The 11,083-nt window shown below is 60.4% G+C and overlaps 1 protein-coding gene across 3 annotated transcripts in view; it reads right to left on the reverse strand.

Annotated features, from left to right (window-relative positions):
- The window catches only part of LOC123522426 (putative GTP-binding protein 6), a 114,474-nt gene that overhangs the window by 22,711 nt on the left and 80,680 nt on the right, over window positions 1-11,083 (reverse strand). Inside the window, exon 3 of one of the 3 annotated variants that reach the window (XM_045296489.1) lies at window positions 8,131-8,213. The exons of the other annotated variants lie outside the window; for them this stretch is intronic. The gene's annotated coding sequence lies outside the window, so the exon portion shown is untranslated. Of the gene's footprint in view, window positions 1-8,130; window positions 8,214-11,083 lie in introns of those variants that run through there. 3 annotated transcript variants of the gene reach the window in all.

Raw genomic sequence — 11,083 nt, forward strand, 5'->3', positions numbered from 1 at the left:
GGTTCCCTGGTGCCAGCCTCTCTGTCCTAAGTGAACCCCCTAGTACCCATCATCACTGTCCCAGGTGGGTTCCCTGGTACCCAGCGTCTGTTCCAGGTGGACACTGGGTGCCTGGCTATTCTGCCCGAAGTGAGCCCCCTAGTGCCCATGTTCTCTATCCCAGGTGGGCCCCTCCTGGTGCAAGGTCTCTCTGCCCCAAGTGAACACCGTAGTGCTCAGACTCTCATTCCCAAGTGGACACTGGGTGCCTGGTTTCTCTGGATCCCAAGTGGATCCCCTGCTTCCTGGCCTCTTTGCCCCAGGTCGGCACCCAGGTATCGCGGTGGTATGAGCCAGGTGGGCCCCGTTGTGCCCAACCTCTCTACCCCAGGTTGGGTTCCTGGTGCCTAATCTCTATCCCAGGGGCACCGTGGGTGCCTGGCTTCTCTGGACAAAAAGTGAACACCCTGGTGCTTGGCCTTTCTGCCCCAGGTCAGCTCATAGGTTTCCCGATTGGATGTCCCAAGTGGGCCTACTTGTGCCCAGCCTCTCTGCACCAGGTGGGTGCCCTGGTGTCTGGCCTCTCTGTCCTTTGTGAATCCCTTAGTGCCTGATCGCTCTGTCCCAAGTAGACGCTCTGTGCCTGACTTCTCTGAATCCCAGGTGGGCCCCCTAGTGTCTGGCCTCTCTGTCCTAGGTGATCCCCCTAGAGTCCAATCTATCCATCCCAGGTGGGCCATATAGTGGCCACCATTTCTGTCCCAAGTGGACACTGAGTGCCTGGCTTCTCTGGATCCCAAGTATGTGCCATTGTCCTGGCCTCTGTGCCTTAGGTGGGCCAGTGGGTGCCTGGTTTCTCTGTCCCAGATGGGCTCCCTGTTGTCTAGGTTCTCTTTCCCAGTTGGGCTTGTTGGTACCCGTCCTCTCTGCCCCAGGTAAGCTCCCTGGTGCCCGGCTTTTCTGTCCTAGTTGGGCCCCCTGGTGCCCGACCTCAATGTCCTAGGTGGGCCCCCTGAACCCTAGCTATTCTGTCCCTAGTGGACAATGGGTGCCCTGTTACTCTGTCATTTGTGAACCCCCTAGGTCCCAGAATCTTTGTCCCAGTTGGTTTCCCTGGTGCCAGCCTCTCTGTCCTAAGTGAACTCCCCAGTACACAACCTCATTGTCACAGGTGGGTTCCCTGGTGCCCATTGTCTCTGTCCCAGGTGGACACTGTGTACCTGGCTTCTCTGTCCCAGGTCATTCCCCTGGTGCACGGCATCTCCGCCCCAGGTTGAACCCCGTAGTGCCCAACCTTTCATTCCCAGGTGGACACTGGTTGCCTGGTTTCTTTGAATCCCAAGTGGGCCCCCTGGTGCTTGGCCTCTCTGCTCCAGGTCGGCACCCCAGGTATCACTTGTGTATGGCCCAGGTGGGGCCCATTGTGCCCAACCTCTCTGCCACAGGTGGGTTCCCTGGTTCCTAGCCTCTATTTCAAGTGGACATTGGGTGCCTGGCTTCTATGAATCCCACGTGGGCCCTCTGGTTGCCTGGTGGTATGTTCAAGGTGGGTTCCCTTGTGCCTAACCTCTCTGTCCTAGGTCAACCACCTAATGCCCAACCTCTCAGTCCCAGGTGTACACAGGGTATCTGGCATGACAGGATCCCACGTGGTGCCCTGATGCCCCATGTCTCTGCCCCAGGTGGGCCCCCTTTTGAAAGGCAGCTTTGCCTCAGCTGGGTTTCCTGATGCCAGGCCTCTCTGCCCCAGGTCATCCCCCAGGTATCGCGGTGGTATGAGCCAGGTAGGCCCCTTTGTGCCCAACCTCTCTGCCCTAGGTGGATTCCCTGGTGCCCAGTCTCTATCCCAGGTGCACACTGGGTGACTGGCTTCTCTGGACCAAAAGGGGGCACCCTGGTACCCCGCCTCTCTGCACCAGGTTGGTCCCCGGATGATCCAGTTGGATGTCCCAGGTGGGCTGCCTGGTGCACTGCCTCTCTGCCCCTGATGGACCTACTGTATGCAGCCCCTCTGCACCAGGTGGGAACCTTGGTGCCCGGCCTCTCGGTCCCGGGTGAGCACAGGTTGCGCAACCTCTCTGTCCCAGGTGAACCCCTTTGTGCCTGATCACTCTGTGCCAGGTGGGTTCCCTGGTGGCCAGTCTCTCTGTCCCTGCTAGATGCTCTGTGCCTGACTTCTCTGAATCCCAGGGGGGCCCCCTAGTGCCTGGACTCTCTGTCCTTGGTGATCCCCCAAGTGTCCAACCTATCCATCCCAGGTGGGACACACATTGCCCAGCCTGGCTGTTACAGGTGGACACAGATTACCTAGATTCTCTGGATTCCAGGTGTGAGTGCTAATACCTGGCCTTTCTGCCCTAGGTGGGCCGGTTGGTGCCTGTCCTTTCTGAAGCAGGTGGGCTACCTGTTGTCCAAGTTCTGTTGCAGATGTGCCTGTTGGTACCCGGCCTCTCTGCCCCAGGTGAGCTACCTGGAGCCCGGCTTCTCTGTCCCAGGTGATCCCCCAGGTGCTAGGCTTCTCTGTCCTAGGTGGCCCCCCTGGTGCCTGACCTCTCTGCCCCAGGTGGGTTCCCTGGAGCCCAGCTTCTCTGTCCCTGGTAGACAGTGGGTGCCCGGTCACTCTGCCATTGGTGAACCCCCTAGTGCAAAGCCTCTTAGTCCCAGGTGGGATCCCTGGTGTCAGCCTCTCTCCTCCTATGCAAACCCCCTAGTACCCAGCATCACTGCCCCAGGTGGGTTCCGTGGTGCCCAGTGTGTCTATCCCAGGTGGACATTGGGTGCCTGGCTTTTCTGCCCCAAGTGAGCCCACTAGTGCCCATGTTCTCTGTCCCAGGTGTCCCCTGGTGCAAGGTCTCTCTGCCCCAAGAGAACACTGAGTGCCTGGTTTCTCTGGATCCCAAGTGGGCCCCTGTTGCATGGCCTTTCTGCCCCAGGTCGACCCCCAGGTATCACGGTGGTATGAACCAGGTGGGCCCCGTTGTGCCCAACCTCTGCCCCAGGTGGGTTTCCTGCTGCCCAGTCTCTATTCCAGCTGCACACTGGGGGCCTGGCTTTTCTGGACCAGAAGTGAGCACCTTGGTGCCTGACCTCTCAGCCCCAGGTCAGCCCCAAGGTGTACCAGGTGGATGTCCCAGATGGGTTGCCTGGTGCCCGGCCTGTCTGCCCCTGGTGGGCCTACTTGCGCCCAGCCTCTCTGCACCAGGTGGATGCCCTGGTGCCCGGCCTCTGTGTACCAGGTGGGCCTGGATGCCTGGCATCTCGGTCTTTATTGAACCCCTTAGTGCCTGACCACTCTGTCCCAGGTGGGTTCCTGGTGGCCAGTCTCTCTGTCTCAGGTAGATGCTCTGAGCCTGACTTCTCTGAATCCCAGGGGGACTCCCTAGTTGCTGGGATCTATGTCTTAGGTAATCCCCCAAGAGTCCAACCTCTCCCTCCCAGGTAGGCCACATAGTGGCCACCCTGTCTGTCCCAGGTGGACACTGAGTGCCTGGCTTCTCTGGATCCCAAGTGTGCGCCCTAGTGCTGGCATCTGTGCCCTAGGTGGGCTGGTTCGTACCTGACCTCTCAGTCCCAGGTAGGCTCCCTGTTGTCCAAGTTTTCTTTCCCAGTTGGGCCTGTTGGTGCCCGGCCTCTCTGTCCCAGGTGGGCCCCCTGGAGCCTGTTGGACAATGGGTGCTCAGTCACTCTATCATTTGTGAACCCTATAATGCCCAACCTCTTTGTTCCAAGTGGGTTCCCTGGTGCCAGCCTCTCTGTCCTAAGTGAACCCCCTAGTACACAACCTCACTGTCCCAGGTAGGTTCCCGGGTGCCCAACGTTTCTATCCAAGATAGACACTGGGTACTTAGCTTCCGTGAATCCCAGATGGGTTCCCTGGTGCCCAGCCTCTCTTTCCCAGGTAGACACTGCGTGCCTGACTTCTCTGGATGCCAGATAGCCCCACTGATGCCGGCTTCACTGTCCCAGGTGGAGCTCCTGATGCACTGAATGAATGTCCCAGGAGGGACCCCTGGTGCCCCGGTTGGATTCCCTGGTGGGCCCCGTAGTACCAGGCCTCTCTTCCCCAGGTTGGTCCCCCTGGTGCACTGCCTCTCTATAGCAGGTGGGCCCGCGGTGCCCGGCATCTCTGTCCTAGGTGGGCTGCCTGGTACCTGCCTCTCTGCCCCTGATGGGCCTACTTGTGCCCTGCCTCTCTACAGCAGGTGGGTGCCCTGGTGCCCGGCCTCTCAGTCCCAGGTGATCACAGGTTGTGCAGCCTCTCTGTCCCAGGTGAACAACTTTGTGCCTGATCACTCTGTCCCAGTTGGGTTCCCTGGTGCCCAGCATCTCTTTCCCAGGTAAACGCTCTGTGCCTGACTTCTAGAATCCCAGGTGGGCCCCCTAGTCCTGGGCCTCTCTGTCCTAGGTGATCGCACTAGAGTCCACCTTTCCATCCCAGGTGGGCCACCCTGCCTGTCCCAGGTGGACACTGAGTGCCTGGCTTCTCTGGACCAAAAGGGGGCACCCCGGTGCCCGGCCTCTCTGCCCCAGGTTGGTCCCAAGATGTTCCGGTTGTATGTCCCAGGTGGCCTGCCTGGTGTCCTGCCTCTCTGACCCTGGTGGGCCTACTTGTGCCCAGCCTCCCTGCACCAGGTGGGTGCCCTGGTGCCCAGCCTCTCAGTCCCAGGTGAGCACAGGATGCGCAGCCTCTCTGTCCCAGGTGAACCCCTTAGTGCCTGATCACTCTGTCCCAGGTGGGTTCCCTGGTGGCCAGGTTCTCTGTCCCAGGTAGATGCTCTGTACCTGACTTCTCTGAATCCCAGGTGGGCCCCCTCGTGCCGGGCCTGTATGTCCTAGGTGATCCCCCTAGTGTCCAACCTCCCCATCCCAGGTGGGCCACATAGTGGCCACCCTGTCTATCTTAGGTGGACACTGAGTGCCTGGCTTCTCTGGATCCCAAGTGTGCGTGCTAGTGCTGGCCTCTGTGCCCTAGGTGGGCCGGTTGGTGCCTGGCCTCTCTGTCCCAGGTGGGCTCCCTGTTGTCCAGGTTCTCTTTTCCAGTTGGGTCTGTTGGTACTCGGTCTCTCTGCCCCAGGTGAGCTCACTGCTTCCCGGCTTCTCTGTCCCAGGTGGGCCCCCTGGTGCCCGATCTCTCTGCCACAGGTGGGTTCCCTGGAGCCCAGCTTTTCTGTCCCTGGTGGACAATGGCTGCCTGGTCACTCTGTCATTTGTGAACCCCCTAGTGCCCAGACTCTTTCTCCCAGGTGGGTTCCCTGGTGCCAGCCTCACTGTCATAAGTGAACCCCCTAGTACACAACCTCACTATACCAGGTGGGTTCCCTGGTGCCCAGCGTCTTTGTCCCATGTGGACACTGGGTGCCTGGCTTTTCTGCAGGTGGGCTCCCTGGTGCTCAGGTTCTCCGTCCTAGGAGGACCCCCTGGTGCAAGTCCTCTCTGGCCCAGGGGAACCTAGTGCCCAGCCTCTCATTCCTAGGTGGACACTGGATGCCTGGTTTCTCTGGATCCCAAGTGGGCCCCCTGTTGCCCGGGCTCTCTGCTCCAGGTCGGTCCCCAGGTATCACGGTGGTATGATCCAGGGTGGCCCCACTGTGCACAATCTCTGTGTCCCACGGGGTTCCCTAGTGCCTAGCTTCTCTCCCAGCTTGACACTGGGTGCATGACTTCTCTGGATCCAATGTGGGCCCCCTAGTATCCGAGTTGGAAGTCCAAGGTGGGTTCCCTGTTGCCCAGCCCCACTCTCCTAGGTGAACCACCTACTGCTCAGTCTCTCTGTCCCAGGTGGACACAGGGTGTCGGGCATCTCAGGATCCCAAGTAGCGCCCGGATGCCCGGCTTCTCTGCCCCAGGTGGCACCCTTTTGTCCAGCATCTCTGCCTCAGCTGGGTTTCCTGATGCCCGACCTCTATGTCCTTGGAGGGCCCCGTGGTGCTCAGCCTCTCTGTGCCAGGTGGGTTCCCTGATGCCCAGTATCTCTGTCCCAGATAGATGCTCTGTGCCTGACTTCTCTGAATCCCAGGTGGACACTGATTACCTGGCTTCTCTGGATCCCAGGTGTGAGCCCTAGTGCCCGGCATCTCTGCCCTAGGGGGAACGGCTGGTGCCTGGCCTCTCTGTCCTAGGTGGGCTACCTGTTGTCTAGGTTCTCTGTCCCAGTTGGGCCTATTGGTACCCGGCCTCTCTGCCCCAGGTAAACTCCCTGGTGCCCGGCGGTCCCCCTGGTGCTCGGCCTCTCTGTCCTAGGGGATCCACCTGGTGCCTGACCTCTCTGCTCCAAGTACGTTCCTTGGAGTCCAGCTTCTCTGTCCCTGGTGGACACTGGGTGCCCGGTAACTCTGTCATTGGTGAACCCCTTAGTACCCAACATCTTTGTCCCAGGTGGGTTCCCTGGTGCCAACCCCTCTGTCCTAAGTGGACCCCCTAGTACCCAGCATCACTGTCCCAGGTGGGCTCCCTGGTGTCCGGCATCTCTGTCCTAGGTGAACCCCCTAGTGCCTGACCTCTCTGTCACTGGTGGCGGCCCTGGTGCACAGTCTCTCTACCTCTGGTGAACCTACTAGTGCCCAGACTCTCTGCCTGATTTATCTGGATCCAAGGTGGCCACCCTGATGCCCGAACTCTCTACCCCAGGGGGTTCCCTGGTGCCAGGCCTCTCTGTCCCAGGTGGGCGAGAAGTGCCCGGCATCTCTCTTCTAGGTGTACCCCCTGGTGCCTGTCCTCTCTGCCCCAGGTAGGCCCCCAGGTATCGCAGTGGTATGATCTAGGTGGGCCCCGTTGTTCCCAACCTCTCTGCCCCAGTGGGTTCCCTGGTGCCCACCCTCTATCCCAGGTGGACACTGGGTGCCTGGCTTCTCTGAATCTCAAGTGGGTACCCTGGTGCCTGGCCTCTCTGCCCTAGGTCTGCCCCCAGGTGTCCCGGTAGGATGTCCCAGGTGGGCCGCCTGGTGCTCAACCTCTCCATCCCAGGAGGGTCTCCTGGTGCCGGACCTCTCCGTCCCAGGTGGGCCCGGAGTGCCTGACACCTCTGTCCTAGGTGAACGCGTAGTGCCTGACCTCTCTGTTCCAGGTGGGCTCCCTGTTGTCTAGGTTCTCTTTCCCAATTGGGCCTGGTGGTACCCAGCCTCTCTGCCCTAGGTGAGCTCCCTGGTGCCCGGCTTCTCTGTCCCAGGTCAGCCTCCAGGTGCCCGACCTCTGTCCTAGGTGGGCCCCGTCGTGCCTGACCTCTCTGGCCCAGGTGGGTTCCCTGGAACCCAGCTTCTCTGTCCCTGGTGGATGCTGGATGCCCAGTTACTCCGTCATTTGTGAACCCCCTAGTGCACAACCTCTTTGTCCCAGGTGGGTTTCCTGGTACCAGCCTCTCTGTCCTAAGTGAACCCCCTAGTACCCAACCTCACTGTGCCAGGTGGGTTCCCTGGTGACCATTGTCTCAGTCCCAAGTGGACACTGGGTGCCTGGCTTTTTTGCCCCAGGTGGGCCCCCTGGTGCACGGCCTCTCTGCCCCAGGTGAACCCTGTAGTGCCCAACCTCTCATTCCCAGGTGGACACTTGGGGCCTGATTTCTCTGGATCCCATGTGGGCCCCCTTGGGCCGACCTCTCTGCCCCAGGTCGGCCCCCAGGAATTGAGGTTGTATGACCCAGGTGGGTTCCCTGGTGCCCAGCCTCTATCCCAGGTGGACACTGGGTACCTGGCTTCTCTGGATCCCAGGTGGGACCCCTAGTTCTCGGCCTCTCTGTCCTATGTGAATCCCCTAGTGCCCGATCTCTTTGTCCTTGGTAAACCCCCTAGTGCCTAGCCTCTGTCCCAGGTGGTAACAGGGTGCCTGGTGTCTCAGGATCTCAAGTGGGCCCCTGGTGCCCAGGGTCTCTCCCCCTCGTTGGCCCCCTGGTGCCCGTCTTCTCTGTCCTAGGTGGGCGCCCTGTGCATGGTCTCTGCCCCAAATTGTCCCTGGGAATTCCTCGGGGAATCCTGGCTGAGCCCCCTTACTCACGGCGTGGCTGGCCTCCAAGGGGCTGCTCTCAGATCACAAGCCACATCCACCAGGTGGCGGTGAGGAGGCGACGAGCTCGTGGGGCAGTCGGGAGGGGAAGCCCATGGTGTCCACGTACAGCACGGTCAGGCGCGAGGGCAGGGAGCCTGCGTAGGCCGTTATGTCCAGGGTGGCAAACAGCTGGTCCCGAGGCTGTGCGGCTGCGTCTCCCGTCAGGGCCTGGATCAGGTTGGTTTTCACTGGAGAAGCTGTGACAGGGCAGAGGTCACATGTGCAGGGCTTAGCCCAAGAAGCTAGCCCCCGTCTCCACTGGTGCAGTGGGCTGTTGAGGCTGAGCCTGGGACACCCCACACGGGCAGTTGCTGCCAGGGCCTCAACCCTTCTCCCTGCACATACCAGGAAACGCAGCTCCAAGAATAACTATCTTTCCTCCCCACCTGCAATGGCTGGACAATTGGATTAAGGAAAAAACATGACAGCAGTGGAAAATCCCCGGCAGCTGCAGCCCTGACCCCTTCCCAAAGGGACCCTCCTCGGCCCCTCCTTTAAAAACCCACCACTCTCCTCACTGGCCGCGACTTCCCTGGGCTACTTGCTAGACCACGGAGCCTTGTCCAGGAGCTTCTTTGCTAATAAAGAGTTGTGAGAGCCTCTTCCCTTTTTCTCTGTTTGTCCTCGTGCCTCAGTTTACTTCTCACAAATCTGCCTGTCCTAGAGGGTACAGGCTGCTGTGAGCCAGCACCGGTGCCACGGATACAAAGGGTTTGGCTTTTGTAGTTGGAACTAGCTTGGTGGCTGACGTTTGGCTCCCGAAAGACCCCAGCGAGGTCAAAGTCACTGTGGTATCTGTGAACCAATGACCAACCTGCTCACGGGGTCCATCTGATCTAGAGCGATCACAACATGCAGGCCTCTAACCCTGGGCCCTGGGCCAGAGTGACCCAGACTGCCAGATGCAGGCCTCTAACGCTGCCCATGGGGTCTGTCAGACTCAGACTGACCCCATGCAGGGCTATAACCCTGTCCACGGGGCCAGTGTGACCCAGACTGACCCCATGCAGGCCTCTAACCCTGCCCACAGGGCCCGTGTGACCCAGACTGACCCCATGCAGGTTTCTAACCCTGCCCACAGGGCCAGTGTGACCCAGACTGACCCCATGCAGGGTTCTAACCTTGCCCACAGGGCCAGTGTGACCCATACTTACCCCATGCAGGGTTCTAACCCTGTCCACAAGGCCAGTGTGACCAAGACTGGCCCCATTCAGGGTTCAAACCCAGTCCACAGACCCAGTGTGACCCAGACTGACCCCATGCAGAGTTCTAACCCTGTCCACATGGCCAGTGGGCCCCTGGTGCCCAGGCTCTCCCTCCCTCATTGGCCCCATGGTGACCGTCTTCTCTGTCCTAAGTGGGCCCCCTAGTGCCTGGCCACTCTCCCCAAGGTGGGCCCCCAGTGTCCAGCCTCTCCACCACAAGTAGGTGCCCAGTCTCTCTGTCACAAGTAGACGCTCTGTGCCTGACTTCTCAGAATCCCAGGTGGCCCCCTAGTGCCTGGCCTCTCTGTCATAAGTGATCCCCCTAGTGTCCAGCCTCTCTGTCCCAGGTGGGCCACCTGGTACCCACCCTGTCTGTCCCAGGTGGACACTGAGTTGCTGGCTACTCTGGATCAAAGGAGTGTGCCCTAGTGCCCAGCCTCTCTGCCCTAAGTGGGCTGGCTGTTGCCTGGCCTTTCTGTCCCAGGTGGGCTCTCTGTTGTCCAGGTTCTCTGTCCCAGTTGGGCCTGTTGATACCCAGTCTGTCTGCCCGAGGTGAGCTCCCTGGGGCCTGGTTTCTCTATCCTTGGTTTGCCCCTTGGTGTCCAGCCTCTCTGTCCCACATGTGCTCCATGGTGCAGAGCCTTTGTGTCCCAGGTGGACACTGTGTACCTAGTTTCTCTGGATCCCAGTTGGGCACCCTGGTGCACAACCTCTCTGTCCCGAGTGGGCTCCCTGGTGCCTGGCTGCTGTGTCCCAGATGGACCCGAGTTTCCCGGCATCTCTGTCCTAGGTGAACACCCTAGTGCCTGACCTCTCTGTCACAGGTGGATTCCTGGTGCCCACTCGCTACCTCAGGTGAATCCACTAGTGCCTAGCTTCTCTGTCCCAGGTAGGTTCCCTGGTGCCCGGACTGTCCCTCCCAGATGGGCGCGACGTGCCTGGCATCTCTCTCCTAGGTGAACCCCCTAGTGCCTGACTTCTCTGCCCCAGGTGGGTTCCCAGGAGCCCAGCTTCCCTATCCCTGGTAGACACTGGGTACCTAGCCACTCTGTCATTGGACAACCCCCAAGTGCCCAACCCCTTTATCCCAGGTAGGGTCCCTTGTGCCAACCTCCCTGTCCTAAGCAACCCCCTAGTGCCCAGCCTCACTGTCGCAGGTGGGTTCCCTGATGCCCAGCGTCTCTGTCTCAGGTGAACACTGGGTGCCTGGCTTCTCTTGGTCCCAAGTGGGCACCCTAGTGCCTAGCCTCTTTGCCCCAGGCCGTTCCCCAGAAGTCCCAGTGTTATGAACCAGGTGGGCCCCATTGTGCCCGGCCTCTCTGCCCCAGGTGGATTCCCTGGTGCCCAGCTTCTATCATAGGTGGACACTGGGTGCCTCTCTTTTCTGGATCCCACGTGGACCCCCAGGTGCCTGGCCTCTCTTCCCAAGGTGGGCCCCCAGTGCCCAGCCTCTCCACCACAGGTAGGACCCATGGGGCCCGACCTCTCTCTCCCAGGTTGGCCCGCGGTACCCAACATCTCTGTCCTAGAGGAACCCCTTAGTGTCTAACCTCTCTGTCCCAGGTCGGTTCCCTAATGCCCAGTCTCTCTGTCCCAGGTGGACACTGGGTTCCTGGCTTCTCTGGATTCCAGTGGGCATGCTGGTGCATGGCCTCTCTGCCCCAGATCGGCCCCCAAGTTGTCCTATTTGGATGTCCCAGGTGGGTTCCCTTGTGCCCAGCCTCTATCCCAGGTGGACACTGGGTGCCTGGCTTCGCTGGATCCCAAGGAGACACCCTGGTACCTGGCCTCTCTGCCCCAGGCCTGCCCCCAGGTGTCCCCGTTGGATGTCCCAGGTGGGCCGCCGGTGGCTGGCCTCCCCG

This window comes from Echinops telfairi, unplaced genomic scaffold, assembly GCF_000313985.2.
Source record: "Echinops telfairi isolate 266 unplaced genomic scaffold, ASM31398v2 ScPeMD7_7409;HRSCAF=8447, whole genome shotgun sequence".
Classification (NCBI taxonomy): domain Eukaryota; kingdom Metazoa; phylum Chordata; class Mammalia; order Afrosoricida; family Tenrecidae; genus Echinops; species Echinops telfairi.